The following is a 16635-nucleotide window of genomic DNA, read 5'->3' as shown; positions in this document are numbered from 1 at the left end:
CCCCTTTGAAACGGGGTGGTAGCAGCTATCATGCTCATTTTTCTCCCCATATCTTAGTTATTGTTTTAGATTGGTTAACTATTCCATCATTATATTTATTAAATTTTTGTTTCTACATTGCTAACATTATGTCACTTCTCTGCTTTTAAGCCACCAATCTTCCAGTCGTTTTTTGCTAGCTTCCACCGCCGGTTTATTCACCCGGCCACTGGTATCTCTAAACCCTAAGGCTTCAGGAACAGCATGAGAAACAGTGACTGCGTCTTTTGTAAAGCAGAGGCTTTACAAAAGTTAGCGCCATCTAGAGAAATAAACAGAAACTGTGTGCGGCGGCCATGTTTTGTTCAGTCCGCCCGCGCCTCCCATCGAGTACGCTGTCAAGTGCGCCTCCGTGGAACCGTGCATGCACCGAAATGTGCATTGGAATGCTCACAAGCAATTGATTCATTTTTTAACATCTCAGCATCACAGTTAGCACCAAGCTCTATTCGAAATCATGCCAGCATGTTGCTGCGTGCCGTTCTGTAGCTAGCGCACCGCCGTAGACGCGCACGGAATCAAGGTATACGCGTGTATGCGACCATTCGTTTACAGTCCTAATCGGTTTTACAAGTGTCCCTTGCATCATGTAAAGCATTACTGCACGTCCCTCTGACTGGGAGCTAGTTCACAGAACGTGCTATCACCTAAAACAGCAAGGTTGTTTTGCGTGATATGGAGCCTTGCGAACATGAAGGATAAGCTTACGCTGCGACGGACGACCCGGGAGAAGGAGGAATGCATGTATAACGAACGCTATAGTGCAAATACGTTCTTTGAAACATTTTGTACGTTGGTTGCATTTACATTTGTGTATTTGATTTAAGACACGGGCATGATTACCGAAACTACTTTTCACAGTCGTACGAAATGTTAGTGCTTGGTGCAGAGAGCAATACGGTTCTCTAGTGCGCCCGAGGTGCGTGTTTCACGCTGCAAAAGCAAGCGGCTGCCAAACCCACGGCGTCTAGTAAAGCCGGAAAAGATGACATCTCACCAGTGTGTTGTAACATGCTCACGTGCAGCCCGTTTCGACCGGTCCACGTGCAGAGCACACAGCTCAGGTTTACATTCTATGCCATTATACCTGCCAACGCGGCCGATAAAATAACGAAACATACGCTTCACTTTTGTGTGTTTTGTCGCGTCACCCGATGGTTCGCTAGTGCGCCTTAAATTCAGTGGACTTCTTAAATATGTCGATTTCTTGTTTATTCCCACTGTCAGATAGTAAACATTTGAAGTCGTAACCTCATATGAAAGCGCTGACGTGGAAAGCTTCGAGGAACTCGGAGGAAAAGGAACTCGGCTGAAACGAAAAGAAATTTGAAAAGTCAACTCACATTACTGCGAAGTGTTTGTACCTGGTGCAACTGGCTGTGTTCATAAAGTTAGATTTATATTATATCGTTATAAAAAAATTAGTTGGACACTTAAGCTCCGCTGTTAAAGGTATAACGCGATAGCGTCTCTCTCTCTCATACGCACACACGCACGATGTTTTCTTTCTTCACGTTTCATATTTTAGCTCTTTTATTTATAATATATTTCTATCACTTTTCTTTATTTTTTATTTGGTGTTTAATAATTTCTTTTACACCAATACCCATGCGTCAGCAGCAATCGGCTTCCCATTCTTTTATTTCCGAAACTCGAGCCAACTACTGCGTCGACGGCATGGGAAGGAAAGTGGTAAGCGCCAGTCCAACTTACGTCAAATTACGCACGATTCTTTTATCATAATACAACATGCATCCTCGCTCATTTTACCAACCAAGTATCTTCCAGTGGGGTGAGCGTCGGTGGTTGCGCAAACCAAGCAAACTTGCGATCGTCTCTCATAGGCGCTCAAGTAAACAGCAAAGGCACACAGAAAAAAAAAATCCACATTACAAAACTCTGGATACCGTACCTGGATAGGGATGACGCTACACAGATTGCCGAGGGGCCCATGCATGACTCGTAGAGCAATTTGTAACTGAGCTCGGCAGCGCGGCCGGCGGGCTCTGCCACGTCTCGGCTGTCAAAATACGCTTCTAGGCGTCGCTGACAGAAACCGCCAGGGACAGAAAAGAGGTCTAAGCACAGCACACTAGGTTAAAACGTGAAATTGCTAACAGAACGGCGAGCGCTGATGGACGGACACGAAGCGAACGGATGGAGCTATCAAAATATGGCGGCCAGCGTGATATCAGCATGCGGCTCACGGTTGCCAGACTTGCTTTTGTAAACCCTCCATTCTAGTATGGCGCTGAGCGGGTTATTGCGTACGCAAGTCGAACTCTTTCCAAGGCGGAAGGCAATTACTCGACAACAGAAAGAGTGCCTCGCCGTCATCTGGGCCGTAAAAAAGTTTCGGCCTTATCTGTACAGCCGCCCGTTTCGTGTTGTCACCCACCACCATTCGCTGTGCTGGCTCGCCAATCTTAAGATCCCACGGGCCGGCTTGCGAGGTGGAGCCTTCGGCTACAGGAGTACGAAGTCACGATCGTGATGGCATCATGATGCTGACTGCTTGTCTCGAGCACCCGTGGAACCATCGTCAGGAGGCGCAGATGATGAGTAAGACAGCTTCCCTGGGGCCTTGAATCCTGACGATATGGCAGATCAGCAACGACATGATCCACAGCTTCGTCAACTGATAGCGCATCTCACAGGAGATGAGATGCGCCATCAGCGAGGTCACTGAAGCGTGCCACGACGATCCTACCGCTGGTAATCTAGGATACAGCTGAACGCATTCGAGTATTCGAGAAGCATACTACTGGCCGAAACTCTCAAAGTACGTGCGTTAATATACAAGAACCTGTCGCTAGTGCCAAAGGTTCAATTTGCAATACCTCCCACTCGACCGGCGGGTCTTCTCCAGCCCATTGAGTCACCGAGTGCTCCGTTTCATACCATTGGAATGGATGTTTGGGCACATTTTCGACGTCGCAATCAGGCAACAATTATATTGCCACCTGACGGTTCGAGGTAGCGCTTGAACGACGAAGAAGTTGGAGACTCTCGCGCGCTTCGGCTAGCTAGGACTGTGAACTCTTGAGCTTGTGTCCTCGTGTTACCGTTTCCCGGGAACCTCTGTATTGACTGTGTGTATCTGCCCCTGTTGCCGATACTCATAAATCCCTGTCTTCGTGACAGTTTTGGTGGAGGTGCTGGGTAATTGTCCTCTCAATGTCGCACACCCCTCCGCGAACCAACGACACCGAGCTTTTGCCTGTGGACACGCCAGTTCATCGCGTCAGCTGGAGGAACCTGGGCCTTCCTCCCGAACACGGGCCCTTGGAGTCCACTTCAACAACGAACCTCCGGCCAGCCACGCAAAGCACTACGTCGGTCATGCAAGGTACTCCTGTTTACCTTCAAAACCCCCAAGTGCCGAAATCGTTCCATGGCACTGCGCATGAAGACGTTGAGGATTGGCTAACTCAGTTCGAACGAGTCGCATCCTTTAATCAGTGGGACGACAACTTAAAGCTACGGAACGCCATTTTCTGCCTGGAAGACCATGCCTTGACATGGTATGAGAGCCGAGAAGGCACAATAACATCATGGCCTCAGTTCCGCCGTCTTATCGGAGAGGCGTATGTCAGCCTCGATACGCGCGAACGAGCAGAACGTGCTCTACAATCTCGGAAACAGATGCCACACGAGTCTGTCATGATGTATGTTGAGGACATGACGAAACTATTTCGACGTGCGGATCCCAACATGTCTGAAGAGAGAAAGCTGCGCCACCTGATACATGGGATTAAAGAACAGCTTTTTGCTGGTCTTGTACGTAGCCCACCAACTACAGTTACCTCATTTTTACAGAGGCGGTCACCATGGAAAAGATCCTACACCAGCGCCACTCGGCGGTCTACGACAGCCCAATCCTCGCTTCGACTGCTGCCGAGCCTATTACAGCTGCTGTAAGCAATACTGAACACCTCTGAGATCTTATTCGTGCAATTGTACGCGAGGAACTGCAGAAGGTTTGTGGCACGTTCCAACCCAGGGGTGATTCTCTCGCACATATGATCCGCGAAGAGATTCAGCAAGTCACGCAGCCATCTCTGCATGTTGCTGAAGCTCAAAGTAGCCCTGTGTCTGATTATTCTCGTCCGACTTACGCTGACATTCTCCGACGCCCAATTTCCGTCCAAGCTCCATTGTCTACGTTACCACCAACCCAGTGCATGCCCGTCCAGCAGCCAACGCAATACATTCCTGTACAGCAGCCAACGCTGTACGTGCGGCCACCGCGGTCGAACATTCAACGAACGGACGTCTGGCGGGCCCCTCGGAGCCGCCGCCTTTGCTACCACTGTGGGGAACCTGGTCACATTTTCCGGTGGTGCTCTTATCGGGAACTCGGACCGGAAGGTTTTTACACTAACGCACCTAGACGCACGTTCGGACAACTACCTCGTGACATTGGAGAGAACCTCGCACAAGAGAGCCTCCGGATGGCGCGCCGACAATCCAGGTCTCCATCCCCACGTCGGCAAACCCCTTCAGCAACTGGTGACTACCCGCGAGCACCGCCTGGTCGCTCGCCAAGCCCCCACCGGGAAAACTGAGTAGAGCGACCTCCGGGGGCGGGGCCGCTAAATGTCAGCACAAAGAAGTCCCCCGAATGAGAACAGATATGGATTTTGGAGCAGAAACGACAGCATTTGGTTCACGAGACCGGCTATCGCTGGACATCCCTGTGTGCATCGATGGCCATAATGTCAGCGCTTTAGTGGATACCGGAGCAGACTTTTCGATTTTGAGTGGGAAACTGGCAGCGAACCTTAGGAAGGTTATGACACCATGGTGTAGCACGCAAATACGCACGGCTGGGGGGGCATGTAATTACTCCTATTGGACAATGCACGGCTAGAATCCAGATTCGTACGTCAACGTTCGTTGTCAGCTGCGTCGTTCTCCGGGCATGTTCTCGTGATTTGATTCTCGGTGTGGATTTCCTGCGGGAATATGGCGCCATCATCGATCTCCGACAGCGAACGGTCTCGTTCTCAACGGAGAAAGCGGCTGCCAGCCCCACCGATGGCCAACGTACGTGCGCCCTACGGGTTTCAGCCGAGTGTGTTTCAGTGCCTCCCCGCTCCAGCGTGTTTGTGAGTGTTGTGTGCGACGGGCTTCGTGACGGGCCGATAATAGCTGAAGGCAACCGTTCGCTTTTATTTTCTCATGGCATCTGTGCAGCTCGAAGCTTAATTATTCTCAGCAATGGTCACTCTGAGCTTCTCGTCACGAACTTCAGGAATGAATCTCGCCACCTCTATCGCTCTACTGCCATCGCTTTCGACGAACTGTTAAAGGACGTTTCTGAATGTTTTGCGTCTGACATTATTGATACTCCCAGTGTTCTAGACCACATCGATGTTAGCAGTGACCTTTCTTTCTGTCAACAACGCGCCCTACGTGCCTTACTGCTGGAGTACGCCGCGTGCTTTGCCTCATCATCGAAAGTCCGGCAAACTTCTATCACCAAGCATCGCATCCTAACATCTGACGATGCCCGACCTATTCGACAGCAGCCGTACCGTATTTCGGCCAAAGAACGTGAGGCAATTCGGACACAAGTCCAGGAATTGCTTAAAGGTCCACGGAAACGGCCCCCAAAAAACCACTGATAAACGTGTTCAGTGTGTAGAACACATCCTTTTGAGCATTAACGCGAAGTATAACTCCTTGGAACAAAGCCAGCGATTTATTATTAATTTTTAAAAACAGCGTTTTTTTGAAATTCGCGGGCAGAGGAAATGTCGCTTGGCGGTGTCGCATGGAACTATTTCCTAATCCCGTGACGTCACGGGTCGGTTGACTGGCAAGGCTTGCTAGAAGCTGCCATTCGCTGCGGTCACTGCAACCATGACGTCACGAACACACTTCCGGTAGCTGCGAAAGTCGTCTGCTCGTGCGCTGCTCGAACTCTGTGCGGGCTGTTACAGCACGCCGCTCTTATCGGTTAGGTGGCCATTGCCCATTAAGTGCAACAACCGAAGCGACGCAGGGATCGGCAGAACGAAGCTGCATTTACAAATATCTTATTTATATAACGTGGTTTCAGGAGTATCGGAGTGTCGTCCGACGAGCGCGACGAGGCGTCAACAGCACGGTCAAGCCCCGCACGATGGCAGCACCTCCTTGACCGCCGTAAACATCGCCGCTGTGGCCCCTCCTCCCGCATACCGTTCGCGAACCACACGGCGGATCGTTAGCACCGATGTCCGAAATAAAGCGTGCTAAAATTTTTTGGCGTCTGGAATACTGAGCCGAATATCAAGTATGGAGCCCTCGTGAGGATCGCTGACCAGCAGCAAATTGCTGGTAAGAGCGATAGCCGTGATACAAGCTAGATTCTGTTCAAGCCAGCTGCCGCTGGTGCATTTCGGCTGATCCGATCTGCTCGTACTAGCTCTGCGATTAATGCGTCGGCAGAGTTAATCCTATAATTATTTTACTATGGCAGGATAGGAATCACTATAAGGCAGTTTCATAAGTAGACGATTTACGACAGCGTTGATCATGTTCCAAAGCGTCGACCGCCGCGGCTTCGAAGCGAAACAATAGGTCTAGCGACGACTAGGGACGGTCACGCACGGCGCCGGCGTTCGCCGCGCTCGCACGTTCCACCCCCGCGGTAATTGTGTAACGTACCTCAGCCTGCTCGCGGCATCCCGTGCTGCAAGCGTTGCAAACTCGTGTACTTTCATAGCTAAGGCCGCGTATTTTTTGGCGTTCTGCTCAGCAACAAGCCGTTCAAACGATACTGTAGGCACGACAAGGCTTCAGTACGCAGTCGCTGCGCTGTCGGCCGTAATCGAAGACGTCGGGCGGCACCATAATCTATACATCGATCTTTAAACGTGATACAGTGGGCAAATGAATAACTTTGTGAAGCAGACCCGCTCGTACGTTTCGCGCACTCGGGCGCCGACGAGTAGCTTCCGTCAACAGACGCCTTCATAACCTCGGTTAACGACGCAAACCGAGGTCGTCAAACTCGGTTTGTGGTAACCGCGGTTAGTGGTGCAACCATGGTTTGGTCCGCCGTGTAATATAGGATAACCACGGGTTCGCGGTTACACTAACCGTCGCTGCGCGAACTGGCGAACTCCTCAGGCGTGTGCGAGCGAGGACGGGTTGGCGCGAGTACGCCAGCGAGCGAGCGCGCGGCAACCGGAAGTTCGTCGAAGTGACGTATGTCTGGGCGGAGCTTTGAACTTGCTTGTATTCTTTGTTTTTTTTTTATGGCTCCCTTCGGCGTACGAGTTGAGGGGGAAAATTGGAAGGGTAATTTTTAATCGCCGATATCTCTGGTGTTGCAGAAGCTAGATCGAAAATTTTTGCGGGAGAATGATGGGTGGTTCAATAACTATCAGTGTTATGGCGTTGTTTACCCTTCTTGGTAACCCCTTTCTGGGGACCTTTAATGATGATGTTATTCAGCCGTCTAAAAGTCCGTGGTCGTCGCCAGTCGTGTTGGTTAAGAAAAAGGATGGCACGCTGCGTTTTTGCGTTGATTACAGGAAACTGAATGACATCACAAAAAAAGATGTATATCCGTTGCCCCGTATCGACGATTCACTCGATCGACTTCGCAACGCCAAGTTCTTTTCCTCCATTGATTTAAAAAGTGGTTATTGGCAGATAGAAGTGGATGAGCACGATCGGCAAAAGACTGCCTTTGTGACACCCGATGGCTTATATGAATTTAAAGTATTGCCGTTTGGTCTGTGTTCAGCGCCAGCGACGTTGCAGAGAATGATGGACACCGTACTTGCAGGTCTTAAATGGCAAACCTGTTTGGTTTATTTGGACGACGTCATCGTGTTTTCAGAAACGTTTGACCAACATCTTAAGCGGCTGCGAACGGTATTGGACGCTCTTCGCTCGGCCGATTTGACACTCAACCCGAAAAATGTCACTTTGGATATCAGCAGCTAAAATGCTGCGACCAAAATTCACACCGACGCCAGCAATGTCGGTCTGGGTGCTGTTCTGATCCAGCACTAGCAAGGCGAGGAAAAAGTGATCGCTTATGCCAGCCGCACCCTTTCTCGGGCAGAATCAAACTATTCAACTTCTGAAAAGGAGTGTCTCGCCGTCGTTTGGGCCACAATGAAATTCCGACCTTACCTCTACGGCCGTAAATTTAAAGTTGTGACAGACCATCATGCTTTGTGTTGGCTAACTAGTCTTCGAGATCCATCAGGACGTCTCGCACGGTGGAGCCTTCGTATGCAGGAGTTTGATTATTCTATCGTTTATAAATCCGGACGTAAACATGAAGATGCTGACACACTGTCTCGATCACCCGTGGAGTTGGCCCATGACAGTACGGATGAAGACGCCCATTTTCTTGGCATTATCAGTTCCTCTGATTTAAAGGCCCGGCAACGGGCTGTTCCAGACCTCAAAACTGTGATCGATCATCTGGAGGGTTTCGATTCTACAGTATCTCGACTGTTTACTAAGAACTTGTCATCATTCTGTGCGCGCGACGGAATCCTCTACAAGAAAAGCGCCGGCAACAGTGACCGAGCCTATCTTCTAGTCATCCCTGCAGACCTCCGCGATGAAATCCTTCATGCTTGCCATGATGAACCCACCGCTGGACACTTGGACTTTGCACGCACTCTTACCAGAGTGCGCCAGGCCTACTACTGGCCCAAACTTGCCGCCACCGTTCATCGATACGTTAGAGGTAGCCGCGAGTGCCAGCGACGCAGGACGCCGCCATTGAAGCCAGCGGGTTTCCTGCAGCCTATTCCCCCACCGCTAGTACCATTCGACCAAATTGGTATGAACTTTCTTGGCCCTTTTCCTCTATCGTCAGCTGGCAATAAGTGGATTATCGTGGCTACAGATTATCTGACACGTTACGCAGAAACTATGGCGGCGCCACGTGCAACATCCTCCGAAGTGGCACAATTTTTCATGACGCAGGTTGCCCTTCGCCATGGCGCCCCTTCATACGTCATCACTGATCGTGGCAAGGCATTTACAGCGCGTCTTCTTGAAGAAGTTTTCCAACTAAGCCAGACACATCACCGAAAGACTACTGCTTACCATCCTCAGTCTAATGGCCTTACTGAGCGACTAAACAAAACAATAGCGGACATGCTCGCCATGTATGTCGATGTCCGGCATAAAACATGGGACGAGATATTGCCTTATGTCACATTTGCATATAACACGGCCGTCCAAGAAACAACTCGATTCACTCCGTTTCGCCTAGTATACGGACGCGATGTACAGACCATGCTCGACGCTATGCTTCCATGTGCGGCTGACGACCAGCTGCTTACCGCTGACGCAGAAGTATTCACCAACTACGCTGAGGAAGCTCGTCAACTCGCCCGTAATCACATTACAAAACAGCGAGCAACAGATGCACGCCGATATAACGACCGCCATCGCTATGTCGTGTTCCAGCCTGGTGACAAAGTCTGGGTGTGGACACCTGTCCGGCGCCCAGGCCTGTCAGAAAAACTTCTCAATCGTTACTTCGGACCCTACAGAGTGTTGCGTCGCCTCTCAGAAGTTGCGTACGATGTTATCCCAGACGGAACTGTACCGAGTTCTAGTCGTCAGTGCTCGTCTGATCTGGTGCATGTGCTTCGCATGAAGCCGTATTTTACCCGCTGAAAGCCGTATTTGCTATCCGGATCAGTTTTTGTTTCTGCGAGCTTGTGGTTTTTTTTTTCGACGGGGGGGGGGGGGGGGGGGAATAATGCCACCTGACGGTTCGAGGTAGCGCTTGAATGACGAAGAAGTTGGAGACTCTCGCGCGCTTCGGCTAGCTAGGACTGTGAACTCTTGAGCTTGTGTCTTCGTGTTACCGTTTCCCGGGAACCTCTGTATTGACTGTGTGTATCTGCCCCTGTTGCCGATACCCATAAATCCCTGTCTTCGTGACAATATTATCATAGCGACGGACTATCTAACGCGCTAAGCGGAGTCTCGCGCACTTCCGTCGGGGACGGCTGCTGAGGAAGCGAAATGTTTCATTGAGAGCATTGTCCTCCAGCACGGTGCCCCAGAAGTGCTGATTACTCACCGTGGCGCCGCGTTTGTGGCGCAACTCACTGAGTAGATCTTGCGTCTAATCTTCACCAGCCTACGCCGAACTACAGCGTATCATCCGCAAACTAATGGACGGACGGAGAGGCTCAACAGAACTATAGCCGATATGATCGCCATGTACGTACGTGGACGTCGAAGATCGGAATAGGGACGAGGTACTGCCCTATGTCACGTTCGCTTATATACCGCTGTCCAGGAGACCACCCGTGTTTCCCCCTTCCAGCTGGTGCATGGAAGGCAAGTCACCACCATGCTTGACGCTATGCTGCCTCACGCACCACCAGACGACGTATAGCTGATGATGCCCGGCTAGTATGCGAACGTGCGGAGGAGGCTCGGTAACTGGCCAGACTCCACATACGCCAGCAACAGCATACCGATGCTCGTCACTGCTATCGCCGGAGACGTGATGTCAATTTGTAGACACCGATTCACAGTCGAGGGCTTTCAGAAAACAAATTGTTGTGGTTTAACTCTGGTTAACCCCAGTTGAATTGCGCTAGCAACGGCGGAAGCTTCTGTTCCCTGCTACATTATTCCCCTATCACGACCTGTCAGTGTAAGGTCCTAAGATTATGACGCGGGAGCGTAAGTTACTCGCATTCTTCTTCCTAATCGCCTTGTGACGTCATGACGTGCCGCGACGGCACATCGCGCGCCCCTTGTCGAGCACAACCAGCATTTCATTGAACGCATTAAAGTTCACCGGCATTCTATAATTGGTCTACAGGAAAGGTAAGGCGCAGTACCTGTCACTCGCGGAATCTCGCTATCATTCTCACTATAGACAAGGAAAATTATAAAGAGTGTTGGAAGGTGATTATGACGCGGGAGCGTAAGTTCCTCGCCTTCTTCTTCTTAATCGCCTTGTGACGTCATGACGTGCCGCGACGGCACATCGCGCGCCCCTTGTCGAGCACAACCAGCATTTCATTGAACGCATTAAAGTTCACCGGCATTCTATAATTGGTCTACAGGAAAGGTAAAGCGCAGTACCTGTCACTCGCGGAATCTCGCTATCATTTTCACTGTAGACAAGGGGAATTTAAAGAGTGTTTCAAGGTCCAGCGCGTGGCGCAGTCGTATATCGCTGGGCTGGGGATCCTTAGCTCGATTCCCCGGTGGGAGACAAGGTGTATTATATTTGATCATCGTCGCAAAAGCTCCGCCTCCTCCTCGGCTGTTCAAGGTCAAGCGTGGCGCACGGGGATACGCGACGGCTCGAAACCTCGCGCAGTATTGTTTTGGCAATAAAACTCATGAAGCGGTATTTCGGTCTGTACACAGTTGTTCGTCGCGTCGGTGAAACTTATTTACGAGGTACTGTCCTTTGTAACGCAACCGTCGTCACGCCGTTCCTTGCGTCCTCACATTGTGCACTTAGTGCGGTTTAAGCCATATTACCAGTTATCACCGAGAACCCTCCCTTCTACTAGCAAACGTTCCGATACCATGTGTACTTATGCGCGGCGGTTAATTCATTTTGTGTTTAGCATCGGCACGAAGCTTCTTTTCGGAGAGAGGCAGTGTAGCCCAAGAAGACAAAGTGCGTGCGAAGCGGAAAACAGCGCCCGGCCTGGACAAAATTCAATATGAGGTTTACAAGAACCTCAGTACTGCTGCACTTCCTCAACTACTCGACACCATAAACAAAGTGTGGCTTGTTGGTGTCGTACCCGAGAGCTGGAAAACCGCTGTCGTGATCCCTATTCCCAAACCTGGGAAGCCTCGAACAGACCTCGCCAACTTACGACCAATCTCCTTAACATCAATGCTTTGCAAGCTCGCAGAGAAAATGCTAGCCACACGACTTTCTTGGTGGCTTGAACAGCACGGTTTTTATCACCCTGCTAAAATTGGATTTCGTCCATACATAGGTACAGAGGACGGGTTGGCTGTCTTGGCATCAGCAGTTCTATCATCTACCCGCAGCCGCAATGTACGTACCATATTAGCAATGGACGTTGAAAAGCCATATGACAACATCAGTCATGCTGCAATCCTGAATGCCATTGACATGCTTCATCTCCCTCCGAGAGTACGCACGTTTGTCGCATCATTTTTGGACGGAAGAACATTTGCCATACGCCTGAGCGGTGACACTGTTGGTTCATTCGATTCACTATACGTGGCGTGCCCCAGGGATCAGTATTGTCTCCGACGTTGTTCACTATTACTTTCATCCTACTGGCATGGCGTTTACATGATATCCCTGAAATCAAGTTTTTGCAATACGCAGATGATATCACGGTATGGAGCACTCACCATGATCTCACTCAAGAGGCCCCCCTTCAATCAGCATTAGGCGTAACCTTTGATTCATCCTCTATTGGTCTTCAACTTTCTGTGTGTAAACTTCATACATGTCAGTCGCCAACCGCTGGGGACACCACAAACTTACCTCAAATCCAATTGGTCTCTCTCTATCAGGCACCCCAATACAAGAAAGCTCGAGCATGAAAATTCTGGACTTAACAATTCACCAGTCAGGATCAGCGACTGCTCGGCTTTCTCAGGCAAAAAAGCAAACACTTCAAACTCTGAGTTTAATAAGAAGAATTGTACTTAAAACGGGTGGCGCTGGCTCGTCTGTTGCACGCCAGTTAGTGAGGGCGGTTCTGCAGCCACGTATTGTTTATCAAGCCCAGTTCCAGCATCTTACAAGGGCACAATGGGATCTCCTTGAAGCCGTAAAGCGAGAAGCTATGAGGACTATAACACGCCTTCCATGACTCACACCGGTCGTAGCGTTAAAGGAGAATGCGAAGCTCAACAACATCGATTACTGATGCAGCAGCGCCGTGATGCTCGCAGACTCAAGGCCACGTTGTCACATTCTACGCAAGCACTGAGGGCGTATGCAACGTCACACATTATTCTTCAGCCACCTGCGCTAGTTCTCCCTCCCTGGAAATTTATACAGTTAGGAGACAACAAGCCAACTGACTTCCGCAGACCAACGTCTGCCAACTCGGCATCGTTGCTTCGCCGGAAATTTGAAGAGCAATATACTCACCTGCCTCAAGATTCCATAGTAGTGTACGTAGATGGAAGTCTGCAAGGCTGTGAAACCAAAACGGCAGTCTACTGTCCACGCAGACCTAGCCTGAATCAGACAACTACGTTTCAGCTTTCGGAACCACTTACTGCGCTGAGCTTGTGGCAGTTCAGGAGGCACTCTGCTCCGTGGCTTCCATAACCATGATCCTTACAGCCCACGTTGTCATCCGCACTGACGCACTTCAAGCAGTACGTCTGCTCCGACGTGTCAGTCGCTGCCCTAAAATTTGCCAAGAGATCCACCAGCTTGCGGCGCGCATCCCACAATCAATACGCATTCAGTGGGTCCCACGGGATCTGCTGCCTTCCCAAAGTCAAGCTGATTTAGGAACCCGCCTCGTGAACCAAGGCGCATCAATCCCACGGCTTCTCGAAGTCGACGATGCTACACTCCTTTTGTCAAAAAAGGAGCACCTCCGGCGCCGCACACGTGCACTTATCCCTCCGTGTGCGATATCCCTTCCCCGCGGTCTCACCCGTGCAGAGGAGGTTGCGCTTAGGAGGATCCGGGTCGGTGTCGCCCTTACACCATCTGTCACTAGGACATACTTCTAACACTTATATCCTCGCCAAGGATACCCGATTTGTGAAAACGAAGGTGTCGAGGCCGACATCCAGCACTTGCTGTGGGACTGCCCAGCACTCAAGCCAACAGGAATCCGGCACATGAGCATAGCTGGCCTTTCAGCAACCAGTCCTGCCTCTTACGTCACTTGGACGCAGGGACCGCATCATCGCTCACTTCTGGACTTCATAAAATCAGCCAACCTTTTTGCATTCATTTAATCATTTATTCATCCTTCATCTAATACCCTACCGATGCCCTGAGGCAATAACTATCGACTAAACAAAAAAAAGTTCGATCGTGCATCGAAGAAAGAAGACGCCGGGCGGTTCTTTTGGGTGTTCTGGGAATCCCCGCCGTCGCGCTGGCTCCTGCTGCTGCCCTGCAGACCTGCGATCGCTGTTATCGTCCTGTCCTTTGGCTAGGACGTGACAATATTTGGGTTCAATAAAGCCTGATGGTCTTTGGCCCGCTGAGCGGCGGTGCGTCTTGTTTGGCGTTCGTGCTTAGAGAAGCACATCCCGCTGGAGAGCTTTGCAGCTTCCGACTTGTTAGGGTTCACCCGCTTGCATAAGTCGACGATATCTTCTATATGTAGCCCCTATAAAGCTTTCGCCCATCTGCTGCGACCGCTCACGCATGTGCTGTTCAGCACGAAGTTTTCTGACTTCCGGATAGCCAAACACTTCTGAGCACGTCGTTTTTAAAGTGACGCAACTTCGCATATCCCCCTCGTGGTTCCGGTACCACAGGTAAGCCACGCCGGTAAGATAAAATATGACGTTAAGCTTTACGTCATCGTCCCACTTGTTGTAAGGCTCACCTGCTCGTAGAAGGTGAGCTAATCTACGTCATGGTCGCCGCTCCCGCTGAAGATAGCTTGGTCCCGGTGGCGAAGGGAGCCGGCACAGATGACAGCCGGGCTCGCCTGCATAGCTTCGTATCTAACGTTCTCATGCATTGTAGCTATTAGAAGACGGCGGCTATGGAGCTCCAGGATAGATGTTTTGAAAACGAGGGTCGGAGGCGAGCTTCGCTTATTGCGTCGCGTATGCCGTATGCCGCGAGCGAGTGGCGTCACAGCCAAGGCCAGCTGCGCAGCTCCCTCGCCAACTTCTGCCGGCGTAGCCTAGCTACGCGTAGGAGGTGTGCGACTCCTCCTCATTAAAAAAAATTGTCATCTGGGAATCGAACCTCCATCCCTTGGATCCTCCAGCCGAGCGCATAGCCGCTGCGCCACGCTCCGGTTCATGAAGGGCACTTCATAATTCCGCTTGTCTACCGTGAGGATAGCGGGATTCCGCGAGGGACAGATACTGCAATTTGTGCGCAATTCGAGAGTACCAGACTAACATAGTTAAGCCACTCAATTAGGGTGACGTCAAGGATGTGACGTCACCCATCGGCGGTCAACTACGAGGACCAAACGGGAACGAGTGCGCTCCAACCCAGCCGGGCGGTGCTTCTTGCCTTCCGCGAGTGACAGGCGCCTTTCTTTTCCTGTACACGAATTATAGAACGCCGGCGAACTTAGACAAGCTCGACAAGGAAGACAAAGGAGAGCTTAGCTGCTGGTGAGCGGCGGAGAAGACTGGAGAAATTAACTTCCGATCCCTAGGTATTCAGTGCTATTCGCTACGTAAATCCAGGCATAGCAGAGATAAGCCATGTTTTATTTTCAGCCGGCGACATTCCAGCAAATGTAGGAGGGCGGCTTATTTGATTTGGGGGATTATTTATTTGGAACTGGGAAGATCATTGGCGAACATAGCCCGTATACAGTCAGGTCGAACACGCGCTGAGATAACAATGCCACTGACAAATGTTCCCCACGTACTTCTTCCTCTTTAATTTATTTTTGTATTTGTTTACCCTTCTTTCATTCAATTTTATTCCTACCAACTCAGAATTTTGCAACGCTAGTTCTTAATTAGGAAGTTATATATCATACAGGCTAAATCGACATCATGGATTCTATTCTTACACCTGCCCTAAAACTCCGGCCAATCCCCCACTCTTGGTATGTGCTCTATGTATCGAAGAAGAAGACTGCTTTTCTTTCGATGTGGTTGTCTTCATGGGCTTCATCGCCACTGACAAATAGTGGAAGGCTGGATTTTGAATGTGTGCCTGTGTCTTGACATACGCCCTTCGTAGTGGCGCAGGAAGGGGACGACGTTTGATTCTAAACAGGTGCTGCCCGCTTTCTGGTGTTAGCGCGGAGGCTAAATTCGAGCTCGTGTGGAATCTGTGACGCAGTACTTTAACGTGTTTGACAGCGATAAGAGCTGCCGGCAAGGCTACAGCAGGTGTGGGTGTCGACGGATCGCGAGGTCACGACTCGGCAGACGTAAGCAATGCTGTAGAGGGCCAAGCGCTAGGGCTGCATAATGTTCCGTGCTTAGCTATGTTCAACCATACCTATGTCAAGTACTTTGACTTTCCAGGTTATTAGACTGGAAGCATTTTTTCACCGAACTTGAGACATCGTTCCAGTAGCAGGATGTAGCCAGTTACCTTGAGGCTGCATTTGACTGAAGCCGAAATGAAAACTGAAGGCGAAACATCTTTTCGGGTATATCTGCAATAGAAAAATAAAGAGCACTGAAGAATCTGCGTTGGAGTAATGCGAAAGCACGGATGCTGCTGTTGGTTGCTTCTAGCTGCTTAATTCACTTCTTGTTTACCTATTTTAGTCTTTGGTACTTTCAAATTGCGCACCATTCTTTTTTACGCCCTTTTCCGGCTATGCTTCCGGTTGCATGACGTCACATCCTTGACGTAACTCTAATTGACTGATTTATATACTATTTATTATTTGATACATTCAAATGTGGCGCCAAGCCATTCGCTAATAAGACCATTTTCGCCTTAACGTTTTC

The sequence above is a fragment of the Amblyomma maculatum genome, chromosome 10, assembly GCF_055883805.1.
Source record: "Amblyomma maculatum isolate TAMU_Amacu chromosome 10, ASM5588380v1, whole genome shotgun sequence".
In the NCBI taxonomy this organism is placed as follows: domain Eukaryota; kingdom Metazoa; phylum Arthropoda; class Arachnida; order Ixodida; family Ixodidae; genus Amblyomma; species Amblyomma maculatum.
This window is presented reverse-complemented; position numbering follows the sequence as displayed.